The sequence below is a fragment of the Patella vulgata genome, chromosome 6, assembly GCF_932274485.2.
Source record: "Patella vulgata chromosome 6, xgPatVulg1.2, whole genome shotgun sequence".
NCBI classification, from domain to species: domain Eukaryota; kingdom Metazoa; phylum Mollusca; class Gastropoda; family Patellidae; genus Patella; species Patella vulgata.
This window is the reverse complement of record NC_065884.2, coordinates 60292516-60317149: the sequence shown is the minus strand read 5'-3', so window position 1 is coordinate 60317149 and position 24634 is coordinate 60292516. Positions and strand designations below refer to the sequence as shown.

General features: G+C 36.5%; 1 protein-coding gene and 1 long non-coding RNA gene across 3 annotated transcripts in view; both read left to right on the top strand.

The window, feature by feature from the left end:
* Positions 1-24634, top strand: part of LOC130013148 (xanthine dehydrogenase/oxidase-like) — a 251682-nt gene that overhangs the window by 60145 nt on the left and 166903 nt on the right. The gene's annotated exons all lie outside the window — the stretch shown is intronic.
* Positions 731-24591, top strand: LOC126824532 (uncharacterized). Of its 2 annotated transcripts, none has more exons than XR_007681552.2 (4): positions 731-1023; positions 12875-13248; positions 14716-14757; positions 16238-24591. It is a non-coding gene; the product is annotated as an uncharacterized LOC126824532 (long non-coding RNA). The 2 variants fall into 2 exon arrangements; XR_008788518.1 differs by lacking the exon at positions 731-1023 and adding an exon at positions 4765-5025.

Genomic DNA, 24634 nt, shown 5'->3' with positions numbered 1-24634 from the left:
ACTACCGGACAAAATGACCGTTCCTTGTACGCAAATAGTCTAAAAGTATGTAATACCAAGTTTTTGCACCCTCTATTAGAAGTCACAGTTTTTATCCGATCTTGATGAAACTGAAAATATATGTTTATATCCAAACGATCTCGGTTCCTGTCGATATTCGTGTATATCGGATCTTAACGTCCTGGATTATGGCCCCTGATTGTTCAAAAACATCGCATTTTTTTTAGCTTGGAGGGCCGCGACGAAGCGTGATAAGCGAACATACATAAATCTTTAATACAATACAGGGGGGTTGGGTGGCCTAATGGTTAGCAAGTGCGCGCTGTATCATAAGGCCTGTCATTGAGTTAACTGGCGTGGTTTCTAATCCCCGGTTGTACGTGACAAGGAGTAGGGTTGCCTGTCCAACCTCGTGGGTTTTCTCCGGGTCCTCCGGTTTCCTCCTACTGCTAGAGACCCCTACGCGCAATCGAATTATTAAAATAAAATTAAACCATATGTTAGCCCCGAAATGACCTAGCCTGTGTCGAGTGGACGTTAAACCCCACTTGTCTCTCTATTTAATATATACAATACAATACTACACACTCACAGTCAATAAACTTTAAATAAAATGTAACTTTCAGTCACCGCGACCTTGTTAGTGAGCCAGCAACATACCCACTTAGCAGATTTGGTCATATTATTTGTTGTTGAAATTATAATTTAGATGATATTAAGTAATTGAACTAATAAATAATAATCAACTAAAACCTGCAAATACTTTCCTTGTTTTGATTGAAATTTTATAGTTTAAACCAATAATAACGTCATGACATTATGAACATACGGACGTCCCGTTAATTTGATTTCCCCGTGAATTTACTTCGTGCACCCATCGTGCATTCAACTGGCTATTTATATCATTATTATCGTAACTGGAAATTCCGTTGAAAAGTCACACCTGTCTGTAATCACATCACAACATAAACATCATATCAATTCGACAAGCTGGAAGCTGGGAAGTGTCGAACAAGAGGCAGGGTATGTATTAATTACTATCTTTTATAACTATTTTTGAACTTATATACTGAGCCGTTCGCAACTCATCTAAATTATTTCGTGACTTGATGATCGCGACGATCACGTTCTACAACACTCTCGGCTTGTCTATTAAATCTGCTTACTAAAGGCACCTACGCAGCGTGGTATTTAGGGTCTTATGGCCAACCCATCGTGGAAAGTGAAATTTTGTATTTGATAACTATCACAGAGCCTCTCAATGACATTGAAGGCAGATGGGTAACCGACATTAACCATATCATAGCTAATCGTTGCCATTAAGTTCTATTGAGATCTTGTGACATCTTATCATTTTATTTTTTTAATGAAATTATTAAAACCCAAACCAAATATTTGACAAGAGGCAAACTTAACTGCAATACACAAGTATTTAGAACAGGGTTATGTTTTAAGCTTTATACGCCCACATTTTCATGTGGACGTATTATGCCATCTCTCCTGTCCGCCCGACCGTTCCTATGTCCGTTCACATTTTATTTGTGCGTCGTCTACAGGTCTAGAGATTACAATTGATTTGTCCAATTTTGATTAACGTTCAAACATATGTTTATTACACAAAAATCGCGGATGAGTTCGATTTTCGAACAGTAACTCTATGGGCTTACGCGTTCGTTCGTCTAGGTTAGTAACTCTTGCGCCATTATGACATTAAATAGATTAGAACGGTTCAGCCATATTTTGATTTAATTTAAAAATGGAGGAGCAAGACTTAGCTTCGAACACTGCACGAGTTCCACAAGATGTTGGATTTCTGAAAATAAATACATTCTACAAGACTTTCGACTTAAAATAATATTCATAGAGTGTTTTGGGTCTGTGGTGTTTTTCACCACAAGAGTTCCACAAGATATTGGACATAGAAAAAATATCAATTTTTTTTAAAAATTCGTCTCAGACCTCCCTATATGCCAGTGTGGACAATGAAAAATTTATGAAACATTTTCTTTTTATTTTGCTGGAACAGTAATAGTTTATCCTATCATCTTGTAAGATGTGGGGAAAATATATTCTACAAAATATTATTCTGTGGTGTTTTTCACAAGATGACTTAGAACAAAAAATCATTTTTTTTCAAAAAATTCTTCTCAGACCTTCCTATATGCCTGCGTGGTACCACATTCCACAAAATTTTCGACTTAGTATAACTTTGATGCAGTGTTTTGGGTCTATGGTGTTTTTCACTACAAAACTTCCACAAGAAATTGGACATAGAAAAAATATCAATTTTTTCAAAAAATTCTTCTCAGACCTTCCTATATGCCTGTGTGGTACCACATTTCACAAAATGGTTGACTTAGAATAATTTTGATACAGTGTTTTGGGTCTGTGGTGTTTTATACCACATTGTGACAAGAGTTCCACAAGATATTGGATATTTTTTGAAAAAAAGGATTTTTTTTTAAGTCCAATATCTTGTAAAACTCTTGTGGTAAAAAACACCACAAACCCAAAACACTGTATCAAAATCATTTTTTTTCAAAGCCCAATATCTTGTGGAATATTAAAGATACATTATGGGAGATAAGATAAAGAGATGGCAGTTCTCGCTATAATAGTTAAAAACTAGATAGTGTAAAGGTAATTTGCTGAAAATTTCAGTCAAATTGATCCACTATGAGCCGAGAACGAAGCGGGTGAAATTTTCGCATAGTCTCGGTCATCCTTACTAAAATCATTAATATAAACAGCATTGTCTGGATTATCCACTGTTTTGATTTAATTATCAATGGCCGTTAATGGATAAGTTAATTAATGTCTAATTGATAATTTAGATAACATTTCAAGCCTAAAGAACGACTTGTAATGAGCAGATTTTGCTCTTGCATAATGCATGTTTAAGTAATTAATCCCATAAATGTTTCGTTGGAAATTTTATAATTTTAACCAATAACAGCAGACTTCCCGTCATTTTGATTTCCTCGTGAATTGACTCTGTCCACCACTAGCACATTCGTCATTACGCAAGCTGGTAATTCCTTTTTATTGCATACACACCCATCTAGATTTTATTCACAACATAAACAGAACATTAATTTTGATTTCCTAGTGAATTGACTATGTGCACCACTAGCACATTCGTCATTACTCAATGATGATGATGATGAATTAGTTGTATTTTACGTCCGCTTCCACCGAGGTCATTACTCAAGCTGGTAATTCCTTTTTATTGCACACACACCCATCTAGATTTTATTCACAACATAAACAGAACATTAATTCGAAGAGTTGGAAGATGTGAAGTATCGAAAAAGAGACGTGGTATGTATTTTTAAATATCTTTTATAACCATTTTGAACTACTGTAGCTTCCTGTGACATTTACCACGCGAGACGTGACAACTAACTTCATATTAAAACGTCGGTGTATAATATAGGCTTTCACTAGATACCGATCACCCATAACGTTCACTACTTAGACATATCAAACTGAGCAGCAGTAAATATTTGCTTGGCCACTACTATTACTTAAAGGGGTGACATCGGGGCGAGTTAATTAGCTCTCAATATTAACTTTTTTTTCTTCTGCAAATTAAATTCTAAAACATTTTTTTTAAATTATTAAGAAAAAAAACAAAACAAAACAAATGTGTTAGTACTGTAAATGAGTACATACAATAGTACGCGAAAGCGTAAGATGGGTATAAAAAGGCACCAGTTCAAACAAGCGCTTGTCATGCAAAATACGCCCACATTTTCCAAGAAATGTATGGGGAAGAGGTAAAATCTATAGGGCCCGTCCTCTCAATCAAGATCTTTTGATCTTTAACATATTTGTGAACTTTCATCAGAATGGGACAACAATTGAAGCCCCTCTGGACGGCCTAAAAGTTCATACATATTTCACATCTTGCATAAAAAGCTGGGGCTGTAGCTCTAGAATGTGAGGTCTGCTGCGCACCAACTTTTGATCTTTAACACATAGTTTAAGTTTCATCTCATGAATCGGACAAAAATTCTAGCCTCAGGAAGGTCCACAAACTTCATTTATATATCACATTTTGCTTAAAAAGTAGGGTACCAAAATTGAACTCATCCAAGAGCTAGTGATACTTGTTTTAAGTTCATGATCGGATAAAACACCTGACCTCTACTGTCTGAACCTTCCTATTTTTTAAACGTATTTCTTCGATTGTGAACTATTGAATTTTGGTTATTATAAACTTACATGTGTGTTTGAAATCAACTCCGGTATAAATAAAATCCACTGTACAATTAAATATTCCAACGAATAAAAAAGTTTTCTCTTGAAAAATTGAACTCCCACAAACTTTTAACTTCGGGCAATACCACAATGGAGCCCGATTACGTCACTCGTCGGGAGAGATCATTTCGTATAAAGGGGCTCGGTATTGAGTTTGGGTGTTCACACATATAACTGCCCGTATCCATTTATTTTGTTACCATCTTTTTACATTCTAGTAAAATCCCTGTTTATAGATTTTCTTTTGAAATATGTTGTTTTAATTATTTGATTATACGGATGGGAGAATTTTCTTTTGAACACAAACGCGGCACAAAAATAATGACATTCGTTTGACGTTCTTTAGACTTGTACCCATGTTGTTTGTTAAATTATTTATAATATAAAGATAATAGGAAAGTTTTTGTTTATATATGACTTTATTTTTACGAGTATCCATGCAATCATTGGTATTTTCATTGTGAATAAAATTTGGTAGGCTGGCCATCAATGGTTTCAATATAAATCTTCTATGTAATTGCCTTCAGTTGATATTTTTCGTCGCCCAAACTCAAACAATCACGGTTTGTTTTTATTGCAACACGTGGTTGTCAAAAGCCTCATTTGGTTTCGCCCAACACGTGACGAAAGCAGTGTTGTCTTGCACTCGGTCGAAAATATATGTAAACACGTCAAATGTTTTCAAGAAAGAAATTTTTATTCATTGGGATATGTAATTGTGCAATGGATTTTATTTAACCGGAGTTGATTTCAAACACACAGGTAAGTTTATAATATCCAAAGTTACATAATTTGTTCATAATCGAAGAAAGCCGTTTAAAAATAGAAAGGTTCAGACAGTAGATGGTCCACAACCTTGGTATTTTAGAGGTGTAAAGTCTCTCTTCGGATATAACAGACTTCGAATGATTCTTCAATTCTTTAATATACCGGATCATAAATATACATATATCGTCATATAGTACTGACAGGCCAGTTACTGCACTTAGTAAGGGATCCTAACTAGTGACTGCTATCAATGTACAATTTTGTTATATACTCTCAAAGAGATCTCGCAAAGAGATACACCGTCAATAGTGAAAATGGATGTTTTTTTGATTTTTGTCTTAATAATGAGTAATTGCTCCACCAATCCTCAGACATTCAGCAATTCGTCGTGGCATTCTCCTAATCAACCGTCCAATAACGATTTGGGGCATTCCGACCCACTCCTCTTGCAGTGCCACGACCAATTCTTGACGTTGACGTTGACGAACACGTCTCCCGATCAAATTAAACGTAACACACCAAGGCAAAAATAGGCTAAACAGTAAATTTTATGCAAGAACCGATAGGAAAGCAAACATGGATAGATAAACCAGCACGCATCAGTTTTCATCAACTCTTCCATTTTTTAGAGGGTGCTCTTCGGGCAGTTCTTCCTCTGTATGTGTAATGGTACTTTTGTAGCACACATAAATAGAAACCACTCCATGTTAGCACAACGCTAAAATTATTTCCTCTGCTTTCTATTCTCCATTGGTTGGCCACTATTTCAATGTCCATAATTTAATAATAATAATAATGACTTTATTTAAGAAGGGTTAAAGATTAGGCTATAATAGCCTTTCTAAAATCCTGCCCTTCGTAGAAAATATAATACAAAATATATAGCTAATAAATTAAACAACAAATCATAATAATTTACAATAGAGGAAAATAAAAAAATATTAAAATCAGTTAAAAGATTAATTTAAGTACATATACATGCGAGTCATATAACAGAACGTATGAATACATATAGATATAACATGTATTAACATATACAATATGTACATGTTTATAATAAAGGAGATACACAGAACACATAGCATAAGAGATAAGCTTATAGGTTTTTAAAATAAGACATTTGAAGTAGATTTAAGGTAAAGAGGAAGTTTTTTCCTGAAAAGATTCAAGTTATTTAAAATCTCAGCCAATTTTTTAGAGATTAAAACCTGTTCCATTGTGAAGTTGTCGTTTGGGGGTGGCCTGGTATACTCGCTATTACTTGTAGAGAAGTTGGGGTCTTGCCACACAAAACTTCTCCGCCAACTTTAGAGGTGTAAATTCTCTCTTCGGATATAACAGACTTCGAATGATTCTTCAATTCTTTAATATACCGGAACATAAATATACATATATCGTTATACAGTGCTGACAGGCCAGTTACTGCAATTAGTAAGGGATCCTAACTAGTGACTGCCATCAATGTACTATTTTGTTTTATTTAAGGAAAAGCAGATAATAGGATAAAAGTAAATGTAATTAAAACTAATTGAAACGTCGATAGATGAACAATGCATAAAGGATTAAACAATATAATAAATCAACAAAAACAAAAGATTGGATTAACATCGTCACCAAATGACCGGTTGAAAAGTGGTGACAGGTTAACGACCTACTAGCCAGTTGATCTTAAAGTGGTTAATTTAAGAAACATTAGCGATTATAGTATTACATGCTTTTATTCTATTTCCGTGAAAGAGAGTCATGGCCATTTGACTGATTCATAATTCATAATTATGATGTAACAGTGATACATTTGAGCGGTTTTGGAAATAAGATAAAAATAATGACCTCTACAGGGTAAATTAGGGGTCATAATACAGAAAGCTACGGTCCAATACATGCCAATATCTAAAGGAACCCGGGCCTTTAGGATATATCAAAATTGAATGAAAATTCGAACCTCTGGTCTGCATCCTGGGTATTACATGCATTTATGGATAGCGGCCATTTTGTCGTGCAGTTTCGGTCCGATCTTCACGAAATTTGAACTCCGTAATTATGGTAAAACTGTGATATATGTGAACGGTTTTGACAATCAAATGAAAACTGTGAGGTCTAGAGGGCCCACAAGCTACACATGTCGAGATATTTCGGTTATAAACATACATTGTCAGTTTCATGAAAATCGTATACAAATTGGGACCTCTAGAGTGTCCACAACCTTGGATTATTATGCATATATTTGTCAAGTTCAGTATCACAGGAAGCCACCATCGCATATACGTGCATGGTACGGGATTTAGAAACATTGCTGAGTAATTTCATTAGCCAGAAAGCGTATCTAGATCCCTAGAAGCTTTCGGGCCTAGGCGGCCCCTGGACCCTCGCCTGAAATCCTAGGATAGTAGCCCCCTACCCCCAATCAAGAATTGCTTCCGCCGGCCCTGCATATCTGTAACAAGGAGAATGAATACGCGGGGTGATGACTTGTCACAGTGGTTACGCATAGGCCTTCACAAAGAGTGACATAGAACGGAAATAAAACCGGGTCAGTTATATAAATTACAAGCGAAAATTTTACGATATAGTATAAATAGCTTAGGCGAAAATTTGAAATCAAAATACTGAGCCGTTCGGAACTCATCTAAAGAATTTTGTTCTTCAGTTGCACTCTACAATAATCTCTGGTTGTATATATAAAGGAACTTACACAGTGTGGAATGTAGGGTTTTACGGTCAACCCAACGTGGAAAGTCAAATTTTGTATTTAATAAAGTATCATAGAGCCTCTTAATGACACGGAAGGGAGATCTTGTGACATCATATCATTTTAATTTTTAAACAAAATTATTAAAACCCAAACCAAAAATTTGACAAGAGGCAAACATAATTGCAATACGCAAGTATTTAGAACAGGGTCATTGTTTTCATTCTTATACGCCCATATTTTCATGTGGACTTATTATGCCGTCGCCCCTGTTCGTACGTGTGTCCGTTCACATTTTGTTTGTGGATTCTCTACACAGGTTACAATTTTTATCCGATTTTGACGAAACTCAAAATATAGATTTATATCCCAAGGATCTCGGTTCCGTTCTATATTGGCATATATCGAATTGTAACTTCATGGAGTATGGCCCCTGATTGTACGTAAAATCGCGCTTTTAACTTGTGGACCCGCTAGAATTCCCAATTTTTATCTGATTTTGATAAAGCTTAAAACATATGTTTCTGTCTGAACCACCTCGGTTCCGTTCGATATTGGCGCAATTCGGACAGTCACTTCCTGGATTATTCCCCCCGATTGTAGAAAAAAATCACGTTTTTTGAGCTTGTGGAACCTCTACACTGTAAAAAATATCCATTTTTTATGTGGCCGATTTCCGTAATTTAACACCTTTTTTCTGTTAATCGATGGATTTTTTGGAGAAATTGTGTTTATAGTGTGAATTATTTCTTCAAATTACGTGTTTTATGTATTTCTCTAGAATATTCAATATTAAACAGGAAATTTCCGTGAAATTTAGGGATAAAATGTTTTATTCCCTTCTATAATGGACTTAATTCTGTTATTTTACGGAATAAACGGTGGAATGACAAGGAAGTTCCTTGAAATTTAGGGATAAAATGTTTTATTCCGTTCTGTAATGGACTTAAGTCTGTTATTTTACGGGATAAACGGTGCAACGATAAGTAATCGTATACATATATAATCATTCCTAATAATCATCATGTTATAGTATTCATTTCAATTTATTTACCATAATATGAAGAATCATATTTTGTAAAGTTTGGTATATTGATTGTCATATATATCTAATTTCAATTATTTATAAGTGTATTGTGATTCATCATACGGAAATCAGATTGTAAGTATTTTCATAAATATATAAAAATATGTTTTAATGCTGCGTGTGTTAAGATTGTAATATCTGGTAATGAAGCACGCTTAAATCCGGATAGTACAACCGGTTGGCCAGTGTAAGTCGGTTTGTCTCTATGGCGGAGTCTACATATCTGCGAATTGATAATACCGCAAACTTACCCCTGAAAGCATCCAACCACTGACGAGTAGCGGGTTGTGATACCTTGCTCTCGATTCTTATATTAGCGAAAAGAGGTTACGTTTAAAGATTATCTGTGTTATCACTTCGGTAGAAGCGGACGTTAAATAAAGCTATTTCACGCACGCATATAAAGTCAATGGTTAATTCAATGAAATTTTTATCACCTTCATCATCGTCAGGAAACAAAATTTACCAGGGTTTTTTTTTCTGTATTTGAAAATGGAATTTCTGTTAATTGAGGGAATTTCTGTAAATTACAGGAAAAACAAAAATACGGATAAAATTTTCCTGGTAATTTTTGTTTCCGGAATTTTTTACGTTTTTTCACGGAAATTTTTGTTACAGTGTAGGGATCACAATTTTTGTGTAATTCACTATTTGGTCAATACATATGGATAAAATTTTCCTGGTAATTTTTGTTTCCGGAATTTTTTACGTTTTTTCACGGAAATTTTTGTTACAGTGTAGGGATCACAATTTTTGTGTAATTCACTATTTGGTCAATACATATGATATTATAAGGTAGACTTACCAGAATAGTGAAAAGTTTTTTTACCCCGAGATCCAAAAGTGCTTACATTAATTAACAAATGACTAGGTCTAGTATAGTGTTTAACAATATCATTGGTGAAAGTTAATTTGTCTGTCAAGTACTTAGGGACAAGACCATTTACTATGCAAAAATAATGGTTTAATTTTATTTGTTGCACCCTCATATGTACCGGTAACCAGCCAACTTCAAGGAATTCACCACATAGCTTAAATTTAAAACAAATCTTAACAATTTATTGACTGTAACATCTTTTTTGTTATTCCGGATAGGCTGGAATAACAGTAAGAGCAAGCGTAATCGAAATGACATTGGACCTTTCTATACAGGAACATTAGTGTAGATTTAGCTTTTTTTATTACCCTTTTACCCATATCAGTGTTATTGCAGACTACCTTTACACTAGAATGTTTCTTTAATTTAGTACCAAATAGAATGGACTCGGTCTTGCCTAAATTAAGTGAGAGCTTGCTTCTAATTATAGTTTATTTTCAATTTCCTCTATATGCTTGCTTGCAATAATTAGGGCAGAAACATCCGCATATAACAATAGTCTATAAGACACCGATGCTTGCATATCTTAAACATACAATTGAAATGAGGAAGGTCCAAATATTGAACCTTGGGGTACCCCACATGATATATTTAAAAAAAACTAGAGTGAATATTAACTCATTGCTTCTAGTTCATTTATTAAAATGGAATGATCTACAGCATAAAAGGCTTTTTTTTTAAAGTCAATCAAAACAACTCAAGTGTAATTGCCATTATCCATTTGGTGTCTGATATAGTCTGTCAAATATATAAATGTAGTGTCAGTAAAAACCAGATTTGTGCTGAAACAGGAGTGTATTGTTTTTTAAATAGGACTACACTTGTTCATAAAAAAACATCTTTTCTAGTACTTTTGACACAATATTCAAAATTGCCAGAGGTCTATAGTTACCAGACGATGTTTTATCACTTTTTATACAGAGGGACAATACGGGCACATTTCCTAATTGAATGGACAAATTAATTATGCAAGGAATTGGTCCCACAATTGACTTAACGCTATCCTTTAAAAATTTTGCAGAAAGACTATCAAAACCTGTTTCTATTTTAGGATTTAAATTAATTAACATTTTTGAGATTTTTTTTCTCAATGACACTAAGTAGAACTCCGATGTGTTGAATTTCTAGAAATTATTGAGGTACTAATAATTGTATATGCTGCACCTGTAGATAATTTTATGCCATGGTGGTGAAAAACGAATAAAAACATTCAGCCACTGATTTGTCGTCAAAAATTATTTCTTCATTTATCTTTAAGCCTATAATTTTTGATGATGACCCCACCATTTTAGAAGGTGTGCAAATTTGCTCCAGTGTCCCCACCAAAGACTCCTTGAGTTGTTTTGGTTTTCGTCTATTTTATCTGTGAAACAAAAATGATTTGGCCATTTTTATGCGTCCACATGAACGTATATTGTCGTCGCCCCTGTCCGTCCGGACGTCCGCCTGCCTGGCCACCCGCCTGTGCGCCCGGTCACAATTTTTACGAAACTTGAAAAATAGGTTTATATCCCAAAGATCTCAGTGGATCCTGTAGAGGTCACATTCTTTATCCGATTTCAGTGAAACTTATGTTTATATCCCAAAGATCTGGGTTCGTTTGGATACTTGCGCGTATCGAATCGTAACTTCCTGGAATATGGGCCCTGATTTTAGCATTTTTTAGCTTGTTCTCTGTACATCTCTTGCAAATTGTGGGCCTATCTTGCCTGGCAACCTATGGTTTATTATTTATGGGATTTTGTTTCTAAAAGCTTTAAACTAGACAAAAAATATTTTAAATCTTTTCAGAGAGCATAATCTCTCACATGAATCCATTTTAAAATATCATTAGTAATCCAAACCTCGGTTCTTTGTTTAATTCTAACTTGTTTACTAGATGTATCTGAATCTAGAATACCAGCATATAAACTCTTAAACCGTAACCAGGTATTATTTACATTTGCACAGGTGGTAGCTTCATTCCAGTCAGTGTTGTCCAACCTGCTCCTTACTAACATTCAGTCTGTTTAAAATACAAATCTATATTTCGTTTTGTTTTTTATTCTTTCGATGGCCTCTATTACATGACGATCTGACCAGTTCCGTGCATTGCACGCAACAGACCGTTTCATTGGCTAATCCCTCACACCAACCAGAACGCGAGTTATATAATAACAACTCCTCCGGATCCTAGTGTAGTAAAGACAAGTAAAACGAAATTTTTGAACTATAAAAACGAAACGAAATAGCAACTGCGTTTTAATCAGATAGGAAAACAACAGAGCGGTTACTAATACCAATGTCTAAAGTACATGATTGCTTAATTCTAATTTTTATAGGGTCAGAAACACTAATCAAATCTAAATTTAATTGAGAAAATAACTTCATGACTAAACGGGATCACTACCGTTGGTATGTTAGCAATGTTGATTTCAGGGTATGTTGTATGACGACTGCTAATAACGGTGGGGTTGAAAGTGTTACATAAACTGTAGATAAACACTGCCATGATTAAATACGTCATTATTGTTTTCTTGTCAAAATTTTGGATTGTTATTGTTTATATGGTTAGCCATGTCTCGCGATGGTTTACTTGGTAAACGCTATTAATAAAGAATCTGTCGAAAAATTGTTTATATTTCAACCTTCTATGGTTGGTTGGATTCCTTATTAATATGGTGATTATCTTTTGATCCATAGATTTCCATTATTAATAAGTAGACAATATCTTTTAGCAAACATGCAAAACAACCACGTGGCCACCAATCTATGTCCACAAGGGTTGTTGGACAATTTAGAGGTCACAACTGTTATCCGATGTTGATGATACTTAAAACATATGTTTATATCCCTACGATTTCGGTTTCTTTCGATATTGGCGTATATCGGACCGTAACTTCTTGGATTATGGCCCCTTATGGTACGAAAACCCGCGTTTGTAGCTTGAGGAACACCTAGAGGTCACATTTTTATCCGATTTCGATGTAATCGAAAACGGTTATATCTTAAAAGATCTCGGCACAGTTTGATATTGACACATTTCGGACCGTAACATCCTGGATTATGGCCGATTATTGCACGAAAATCGCTTTTTTAGCTTGTTCTCTGTCCATCTCTTGCAAAATGTGGACGTATCTTGCATGGCAACGGCTTGTTTGCCTTTATACGGCTTCTTCAAAATAACCATTAAAATATATTTTAATTTCAGTTCATCGACCCTTCGATTCCATGTATACGGACTGAGATCTGGATTAACCGGAATTTGTAAAGACATCTAAAATGACTGGGAGTGTTAAGTTAAGTGAAAAACATCGGAAAGCTCTTCAGAAACACAAAGAGTTCTTAAGCTACACACTATCGGTTAAAGAGCTAATTGATGTAATGCTAACAGACAATATACGCTTATTTGATAAATGTGAACTTTCAGCACTGATAACGGCTCATTACAGAAACAGACAAGACGCAGCTCGTATGTTTGTTGAAACATTAAGTGATTCGGATGAACAAACGTACAAAAAGTTTAAAATCTGTTTGAAAAGAGCTGGCTATAAAGACGTCCTAAAGAGATTAAAATCTCCAAGTGTAAGTATGTTTATATGGTGCACATCTGATTAATTCCTCACATCAACCAGAACGCGAGTTATATATAGATCCTAGTGTAGTAAAGACAAGTAAAACTAAATTTTGAACTATAAAAAACGAAACAAAATAGGATCTGTGTTTTAATCAGATTGACGTTGCACAGTATCATCAAGGTTCCTTATCACTTCACATTTTCGATTGCGTCTTCAAATCAGTCTAAGACATGTCTAATGTGTTGAAGAGCATTTGGGTACACATTTGTTGCGTCGTTTAATTGAAAGAAAGCACAATTCATTGCCAATATTGCGGTGTTGCCCATACCGAACTTGGCTTGAATAGCGTATGGTCTTTTCTGTTAATATTTCCTTGTCGACGCCATTCCCCGGAAATGTTTAGCGGGTATTGATATCGTTTTGAAGTAGGGGTGTATACCGTCCCAACGATCCAGAATCTGAACTGCCTAAATCATTTGAACACGTGTATCCGTTGTGTACAGTTCTGTATTATTAATACATAACCATACAAACGTGAGGGCTTTTCGTGTCTTATTTAAATACACAGTTACACGTAGAGATTAAGGGGTCAATATCGTGTATTATCTCTAGTCTTAAAGATGCATTGTGTAAGATTTAGATAAAGAGCTGCCCGTTCTTCCTATAATAGTTCTAAAAATGATAATTAAAAAAAAAGATATATTGAGAATTTCATTCAAATTACTTTATTCTGAGCCATGATATCACTGATTAAAGTTCTGACAAGCCGTGGTAAATATTATTTATTACCTTAGCAACTTTACTTGTTAATCGAGACTCACGGTCTCCATTTTTTTAATTTAATCATTAAATGGCGACCGTCTTTAATCGGTTTAAATCTCTGACATCCAGCAGTCCAGAGAGTTGATTCTCTACTGGCCATGTGAATAAATGTCTAAATGATAATTTATATAACATTCGGGCTTATGTTAGAATAAACGTAGCCAATGTGAACATCAGAAACGAATAATAATATAACATTATGTAACATGAGGAAAGTGTGTTAAGTTAATGTTAATCAAAAATAGGTCATCCGTAGTTACTATAAACATATCCGGACAGAGTGTCTTCCCACTTAGCAATCAGATGAAATGGAGTTTAACGTCCTCGTTTTCTGCACCAAATGGGCCAATGGGGCTGGGTGGTCTAGTGGTTTAACGCGTTCGTGGGTTCGATTCCCCGCGTGTACGTGATACGGAGTAGGATTCCCTGTCCAACCTCGTGGGTTTCCTCCGGGTCCTCAGGTTTCTTCTCACTGCAAAAGACCCGTAACCTGAACGAGTTTGTGTCGAGTGGACGTTAACCCCCATTTCTTTCTTAAAGTTTTGTGTAACCGCAATCATCATTTAGAACATATTCTAGTGGAGGGGGTAGGGTCAGGCTATCGTAGATTTTACAAAATATTATAAATAATACTATTATTTTTTACTTATAGGTAAAAAAAAAAATTTGTAATATTTTCAAGAAAAATCCGAAGGTAGGTTGCTGTTTATGAAACGTTTAACCTCTTTTTGACACCTATTTTGAGACTAACATATGGTTATTATATATACTCAGGGTTATATATTCAGGTTTATATACTCAGGATTATATATTCAGGTTTATATACTCAGGGTTATATATTTAGGTTTATATACTCAGGATTATATATTCAGGTTTATATACTCAGGGTTATATATTCAGGTTTATATACACAGGGTTATATATTTAGACTGTGGCATGTTGTATACAAGAGAATAAAATAAATGCTTTGGGAGAGGTAGAACAAAGTAAAATGTGGTTTAAAATATTGTTGTTGTACACCAACCAGGACGAGTGGGGGAGGGCGAAATGAAATGAAATAGGGTTTAATGTCCTACTGTTCCGCTCCAACTGGGCTAATAAAGACGAACATAAGCCATACAGTGTGCTCTGTACAGTGTGCCTTTTCCAGTCCGTCCCACTGTTCTGCTCCGACTGGACTAATGAAGACTGGCTGCGCCATAGAGTGTGCTATAGTGGACATTTTCGTAACAACTTTGGCCAACCTCGGGATAGAACCCCGGACTTCCGAATTGTTTAACAGATTATCATAACACAACGTAAACCGACATATAAAATCCAATAAAATCGATATTTTTGTCATTCCCACCCAACTTATTTTAGCCATGTTAAAAATAAATAAATACAAATTATTTAACTGAGAAATGCAAACGTACAATTGTTTCCGATGTTTTTCTGTCTGCGGCAAGTATAAGCGTGCAACTCGACAGATAGCCATAACGTTTCGGAATTGAGTTTTCTCAGTCTCCAAAATAGCGACAATCGAGTGAAAAGGGATTTCGAGGTGGCACGCATGCACCGACTTCATCAGAAAAAATATCCCAGCCAAACATTACAGCTGGAACATATTCGTCGTATTTAATTACGTAACGATTCTACTCAAACCACCTCCCTTGTTGGAATTGACATCTTGGCAGAACTGTGTCGGGTTTGAATTCTGCGTCACTCGATTTTAATTCCGTCATGCGAATCGTTCCGAACTGACGGGGGGGGGGGGGGGTGATCGCCGAATGGTTAGCACGTGCGTGCTGTATCATAATTCCTGTCATTGAGTAAACAGGCGTGGTTTCGAATCCCCGGTTGTACGTGACAAGGAGTAGGGTCGCCTGTCCAACCTCGTGGGGTTTCTCCGGGTCCTCCGTTTTCCTCCCACTGCTAAAGACCCCTACGCGCAAGCGAATTATTAAAATAAAATTAAACCATATGTTAGTCCCGAAATGACCTAGTTTGTGTCGAGTGGACGTTAAACCCATCTCTCTCTCTCTCTCTCTCTCTCTCTCTCCGAACTGACAGTCGAGTATCCCTTTATTGCGCGGTATTGACAAGTGATCGCGATTGATAACTCCATAACAAAAACCTAGCTAAATTGTTGGAAACACATTTTGAATGATCTTTTTCTGTTCTTTTTGTTCCAGCCTGATACCTATTTACGATTTGAAAATGAAAGACTGAGAGACGAAAACATGCGTCTGCAGATACAGTTTAAAAATATTCCGCGGAAACATTACGACTCAATTTCAACGGATGATGCTGAATCGGTTATGTCGGACAAAACAGAATCGGTTATGTCGGACAAAACAGAATCAAACCAGTCGGATAACGGAATCTGTGAAGAAATAGAAAAACGCACAAGGGGATTTCTTTGTCTAATCTGTTGTGTGACAGTTGAGAATAAAAAGATGTAACCTTATATCATGTCGTATTGATGGTAACTACGACATTCTGAAAGTTGAATCTCAAAGAGAAATAGAATTAAAGGGACTATCTCGATTTGACCAGAGTCTCAAAAATAAAAGTCTGACGTAGGAAATTTAAGTGCCAAAATATATTGGGATGGTGTATTTACTTTGTCTCAAAATTTCAGCTCAACAAATTGATTCGTTTGGATGTGAACGTCAAAACTGCTTATCCGGGCACGTAACCCTTATAAGATATCGGGTCAGTTTTTTCGTTGGGTGACGCGATAATCGAATCCCGTTCCTTTAGAGGTCTATACAATGACTGACTGACGGGTTTAAGTTGTTTGACAACGTATCACATATATTGAGTTAGTTGCTCGGCACTAAGGCAGAGAATTTTAAGGGTGTGTAACACAAAATTAAGCAGTTTTATTCTCCAAAATATTATCGGGATTGACCCTTTAAAGAAATGGTTCCACTCCGTTCAGTATTTAGAGCGATATGACTTAGTGAAAATGAAACAATATTCGACATCCACTGCAGACGATATCAACAAGCCAGTGACATCTATAAATGTTAAGAAAAAATATACTGTTTATAGTTTGCTTTTGTTTTCTTAATTTATTGTTATATTATTATATTTTGTACCTTTAGCGCTGTTTATATTAAAGATACATTATGTAAGATTTAGATAAAGAGCTACCCATTCTTGCTATAATAGTTCGAAAAAAGTTAATCTAAAATGAATAATTTGAAAATTTCATTCAAATTACTCTATTGCGAGCGAAGATATTAGCCTTTAAAGTTTTGACAAGAGGTGTGCAATAATTTCAACCACCGTACTGGTTGTTCGAAGCTAAATCTCGCTCCTCCATTTTAAGCTTTAATCAAAATATGGCTGAATTGTTCTAATCTATTTAATATCGGACAAATCCGATGCCATCGGGAGTTGATTATGACCTGGATAAGTTAATTAATGTCTAATTAATAATTTAGAGAACATTTCAGGCATATGGAAAGACCTTCAATAGGCAGAATTAGCTCTTGCATAATGTATGTTAAGCCGTTAAAAGTTGTTAGAATAAAGCACGATACCATTTATATTAACTGACAAATACATTCAAACTTGGGGGGTTGGATGGCCGAATGGTTAGCACGTGCGCGCTGTATCACAAGGTCTGTCATTGAATCAATTGTTGTGGTTTCGATTCCCTAGTTGTACGGGACAAGGAGTAGGGTTGCCTGTCCAATCTCGTAGGTTTTCCCCGGGTCCTCCGGTTTCCTCCCACTGCTAAAGATCCCCTACGCGCAAGCGAATTGTTGAAATAAAATTGAACCATGTGTTAGTCCCGAAATGACCTAGTTTGTGTCGAGTGGACGTTAAACCCTTCTCTCTATCTCCCTCTCTCTCTCTCTCTCTCTCTCTCTCTAAAAGATCTCGGTTACTTTCAATATTGGCATGTATCGGGCCGAAACTTCATAAATTATGGCCTCTGATTGTACGAAAAATCACGTTTTTAGCTTGTGGACCCTATAGAGGTCAAAATTTGTATCCGATTTTGTTGAAACTTGAAAAGTGAGTTTATAACCCAAAGATCTCGGTTCCTTTCGATATTCGAGGATATCGGATCGTAACTTCCTGAATTATGGACCCCGATTGTACAAAAAATCACGTTTTTAGCTTGTGGACCCTATATAGGTCATAATTTTTATCCGATTTTAAAAAAAAAACGTTTAGTATATCACCGTTACACACTAAGGTACGTTGAGATCGAATTTCGTGAAAATCGGCCCAAAACTGACAGACAAAATGGCCGTCCCTCGTTCTCAAATAGCGTAAAAATATGGTATATCAAGGTTGTGGACCCTCTAGAGGTCACAATTTTCTTCCGATTGTGATGAAACTTGAAATGTACGTTTATAACCCAACGATCTTGGATCCTGTCGTTATTCGCGCATATCGGATCGTAACTTCCTGAATTATGGCCCTTGATTGTACGAAAATTATCGTTTTTAGCTTGAGGTCCATGTAGAGGTCACAATTTTTAACCGATTTAAAAAAAAATGGTGAATATATCATCATTACCCACTAAGATCTTGGTTCCTTTTGATTATCGCGTGTATCCGAACATAACTTCCTGGATTATGGCTCCTGATTGTTCCGATTTCAAAAATATTTTCAAATATTTCACCATTCCACCATAATGACGGTTGAATTCGAATTTCGGGAAAATCGAAATGAAACTGCTCGACAAAATGGCCGCTCTTTGTATGCAAATTGTGTAAAAGTATGCAATACGAAGGTTGTGGACCCTCTAGAGGTCACAATTTTTATCCGATTCTGATGAAACTTAAAATATATCTTTATATCCCAAAGATCTCAGTCCCTTTTGACATTTGCACATTTCAGACCATAACTGTACGTGGCCGAACTTGTTTGGGGGGAGGGGCAGCATATTCTCCCGACAAATATATTTCTTTAGAGTCCGCGAATCCGTCCGGCCGCGAGCGCCGGAGGCGTAAACGTTCGATGGGGGTTACTGGGGGCGCCCCCAGAAAATTTTGAAAACCAGACGGCCGTAGACGCTATTTCCAGGCATTTCGAATACTTTCTAGTAATTTAGAGTGGGTAGTAAATTATGTCAGTTGCAGCATAAAAACTGGTAAAAAGTCATCTTTAAAATACAAGCTCTATTACTACGAAAACAAGAACAAGTCGAACGATTTACTTTTGCCCCATTTTATGAGACTTCACATTTTTATCCAGATCTCAGAAGACTTGTATATACTTTATCTACTTTTAATATATGAATGGCCATTTTAAAAGAGTTCAAATTTGCAATCTATATATTCCGTATTACGATTTACTTTTGCCACGTTTTTCATTATATGACAGTTCACATTTTTATCCATATCTAAGATAGATAGATCTAGAATCAAGATAGAAGACTTTTTGAACTTGTAAAATTTATATACTTTTAATATATGAATGACCATTTTAGTTCAAGTTTATTTACATCTAGTGCACTATATTATACCAAAAGAAGAATACTTTACTTATTTCACATTTGATGCGCGATGATGCAGCATCAGATTTTTCACTAAAATTTCTCACTAGAAAAAAATAGTATACTAAGTTACTAAAAATGATATATATCATATTATGATTTTAAACGCAATTGCGCGAAATAAAAAAACGCCATGGAGTGGTTTCAATTAGTACCGATTATCGACTGGTATTGGCCAGAAAGTGCAATGCACTACTATCTATAGTTCACATATAGATATGTTGTACTGGTTGGGGCAGTGGGGGGTATCAGTGGTATCTATCAATATCTATATCTCCTCCTCTGGCATCGACAGGTAGCATATGAAGTGTATGTATGGATAGGGAAGGCATAAACAGAGGGTTTATACTGCTTTTCAGCTGCTCACTTCTATCACTGGGCTCGTCCGGTCCATGGAGTTTGATGCTAGTATACAGGAACACAGTACTCAAGAACTGAGAAAGGCCATGTGTACGTGCTAGTTCTATTCAGATGGCGTACGTGTTCATCATTGACTGGACTGCTTTCTTTCCGCTTCCATATTATTAAAAATATTCAAAACCCGACAGACGGCGCGACGCTTCCAGACAAACGGAGCATTCATTCCCGACAAGACCATAGCCTTACCCGACATGGCCATACCCCTACCCCTACCCCATTTTCAAAAACTCCTCGGCTAATGACCGATCTCACAATTCTGAGCTCTTTTCAGATTTCTATTTTTTTTCATGAAAATATTGGCCTCGTACGCCTATGATTGCCCCTGATTGTACAAAATATCGTTTTTGTTTTTAGCTTGTTCTCTATCCATCTCTTGCAAATTGTGGGCGTATCCTGCCTGGCAGCCGCTGGTAATATAACCTTATTATGCTCGGAAGCACATACGTAATCTTTAACGGGACTGATAGTGAATTGACGATTCATCAATAAGGCTTCCGAGGATATATGGTCCAAACAGATGTCAGCGTACAATGTTTACGCTTACGGGTTATTACTGGGATATCTTGTGATTGCCTTGAAAACAAGCCTTTCATGTTCTTCCTTGGTTGGCAAGCGTTGGGGCATACTAAACGTACGTTTTCTGTCTACTATTCACTCTGCTTAAGAACAGATACTAGCTAGTTGACCGACATTTTAGGTCCCAAGTATATTTGGAGAATTTTGAGAAGTATATATTCTGCTTTTATTTATTAAGATTGAAAAGGTTTAATGAGTCTTTTTGTGTATAACAGATTTGAACCAGATTAGCACCGCATTGCAAAGCAGTATGTTGACGATTTAAACATGCATTATGCAAGAGCAAAATCTGCTTATTACAAGTCTTTCTTTTGGCCTGAAATGTTATCTAAATTATCAATTAGACATTAATTAACTTATCCAGACCATAATAAACTCTCGATGTCAAGACTAGCCTTCGATGTTGACTGGATTAGATTCCTATATGCCGCTAACGGCCATTGATAATTAAATTTAAAAAAAGTGATAATCGAGTCTGGTTTTTATCCTACCTACTTTAGTAATGATGATCGAGGCTAGACCAAAAATTCAATTGCTAAAATCTCGGTTCATAGTGGATCATTTTGACTGAAATTTTCAGCAAATTCATTTTACAGTATCTAGATTTTTAACTATTATAGTGAGAACTAGCAGCTCTTTATTTAATCTCCCATAATGTATCGTTAATCAAGTGTTTGGATAATCCCTAATTAAGTACTTCACGCCCCTCTAATCTGATTAAGTAACATGAGCTGAACATTAATGTCCACCTGACACAAAGTAAGTCATTTTGGGGTCCAGCATATTGATCCTTTTCATTTCAATAATACGCGGGTCTCTAGCAGAGGGAGGAAGTTGGAAGACTGGGAGAAAACCCGCAAGGTTAACAAGTGACCCTACTCCTTGTCACGTACAAGCGGAGAATCGAAACCACGTCACTTGACTCAATGACAGACCTTATTATTTCATGTGTATGTTACACAGTGTATTAAGTATAAATGTCTACAGAGAGAGAGAGAAATGGGGTTTAACGTCCACTCGACACAAACTAGGTCATTTCGGGACTAACATATGGTTTAATTTTATTTACATAATTCGCTTGCGCGTAGGGGTCTTTAGCAGTGGGAGGAAACCGGAGGACCCGGAGAAAACCCATGAGGTTGGACAGGCGACCCTACTCCTTGCCACGTACAACCGGGGATTCGAAACCACGCCAGTCGACTCAATGACAGACTGTATGATACAGCGCGCGCACGCTAACCATTCAGCCATCCAACCCCCCAATGTCTACAGTGTATTTAAATTTATGTATTAAAGTAGCTAAGTCTCTAACTCAATATCATCTAAAGTCTTACACGTTGAAAATACGAATTATTTGTCAATTCAAATCAACATTGATGTTGTGATCTTACCAGGAAAAAGTAGGCTTTTGATATCCAATATTTAAGACAAAATAAACATTTTACCATTGGTACACGAATCGTGTACCATAGTGCGTTTCAGCGTCATTTGTTACAAGTGACCAGAAAGGACGAGGCTAGATATATTCCACAACTACTGTCAAACGGTAACGCCATATCTTATCTGGAGAGCATGCGCAATAGACTTGAATAACCAGACGCTAGAAATTGCTATTCGGTTGAGACTCCTGCCGTATTTCGCTGGACATAACTGATTTGAAATTAGAGTCAAAACGGAAACAATTGAATATAAATCAGTTCATATACAATCAGATTACATTATTATATGCGTTGCGACCCATTTGGGTCAATTTCTAGGTCTCAAATATTAGCGATTTAGCTCCTTTAAATAAATGTATATGTAAATATTATCTATTACGAAATGTTGGTATTTATATTATGCTATATTTATATTAATAACTATCATTTGATGCATAATATAACAAATGTTGTTTTTGGTCATTATGACCCAAATGTTTTGGGATTATTCTAATATGTTATAATTGTGCAATCTACTGGAGCCAGTATTTGTTCAGGGAGTCAATTAGTGTTGGATTTGATCGAATACTTTTCAGTATCTGTTATAATTGTTTCAAGAAATTAGAATATATATTACTGCATTTTATTAATCAGAAGCAAGGTTGAAAGTGTGTTTGGCACATTCCGCAGAGGACCCCCTAACCACCCTCTTTACCAATAGTCGCCCGCGCATGGACTGTCCCCACACCTAATTTTTGGCGATCTGACCCTGCCATTTACTGTAAAGATGTCACTTACTGTAAAGATACGACGATTAATGTCACTTACTATAAAGAAACGTAATTTTAGTTGACAACTAATTTAAGTGTTTTCAAAATAATAAATTAAATTAAAAGTTTATAATATATACTATTCAAAAAAAGTAGGGGATATTTGATTTTTAAGTGTTATTAAAGTCACCTAATGAAACTGACGAAGAAACAAATGACAAAATGAAATGAAGTTCACATTCATCGATTTATTCCAAATGATCGTTAGACTAAGTAAGGCACAGACTGACCATTATAAGGGTAAAATGATACCCGGGGTCAAACAGCAAAGTTACCACAGCATCACAACCAAGTCAGTAACGGGTAAATCCTCCTCTGTTTGCCAAACAAGCATTGATCCGACGTGGCATACTCCTAATGAGACGTCTAAGGTCATTTTGGTCCAGATTGTCCCATTCCTGTTGCAACGCAGCAGCAAGTTCTTGGACATTGGCATGACGTTGTTGACGTTGACGTAACCTCTGTCCAAGCATGTCCCAGACATGCTCGATGGGGGAGAGGTCGGGACTCAGTGCTGGCCAAGGTAATGTGGTGATGTTCTGTTGTTGGAGGTAACCTGTAACGATCCTGGCCCTGTGACATCTTGCGTTGTCATCCTGGAAGATGAAACGGCGGCCATGACATCGTGCGAACGGCACAGCATGGACTGCCAAGATGTTGTCCCGGTAGTACTGGCCTGTAACACGCCCTGCAACAACATGTAAAGCCGTTCTTCGAGCAACAGTGATGCCTCCCCACACCATAACAGAACCACCCCCAAATCGATCATGTCTGATGACGTTAACGTCTTGGAAGCGCTCGTTTCGACGACGCCACACCCTCCTACGTCTGTCCAAAAAATCAACAGTGAACCTTGACTCATCTGAAAACATCACATTGCTCCAGCGTCGATTATCCCAGTGTTGGCGATCCCTACACCAACGACGTCTTGCCTGAATGTGATGATCTCTCAAACAAGGGATCACGCGAGGACGTCGGGCGCGAAGGTGACCCCTATGCAGTCGATTCCGAATCGTCTGGCCACTCACTCTCACACCAGTGTCTGTTTGAAGACGAGCGCTGATCTGATTTGCTGTGATGACACGATTTTTCAAGGCCAAGGTACGGATAAATCGATCCTGGGCTTGAGTTGTCGCCCTTGGTCGACCTGAGCGTGGTCTGTCCTGTACAGATTGTGTATCACGGTATCTGGACCATAGCCTGCTTATGACAGACTGAGAAACATTCATCGTCCGCGCCACAACCGCCTGTGTTGTGCCGATCTGTAGCATGCCAAGGGCACGTAACCTTTCATTTTGGGTAAGCCGACGCATATCAAAATTTGTTTTCTGGTCACTAAAACAATTAAACTGATGTTTCCACCCTGGAATTCAATGCCACAATGACTGTAACATTCAAAGTCAGAGTCGTGCAAATCTTGGGTTGGACCCCCATGATGATCCCAAGCATCACCTGCATTCCATGCGGTAGCTATTGGTGCGTTTGGGCGTCACATGTAACTGGAAATGTTTCTTCTGTTAGGTTCTATAGTGACTTTTTTCGTAGTCATTTGCATATTTTAGTATTATGCCCCCAAAATCAAATATCCCCTACTTTTTTTGAATAGTATAGTATGGTTTAAAGTCACGCAACGTGATCTGTTTCTATTAATAGATGTATTGCCAGTGGTGTGTAATTTATAATATAGCATGTTTAAACGTCACGCATCGTGATCTGTTTCTATTAATAGATGTATTGCCAATGGTGTGTAATTTATAATATAGCATGTTTAAACGTCACGCATCGTGATTTGTTTTTATTAATAACTATATTGCCACTTTA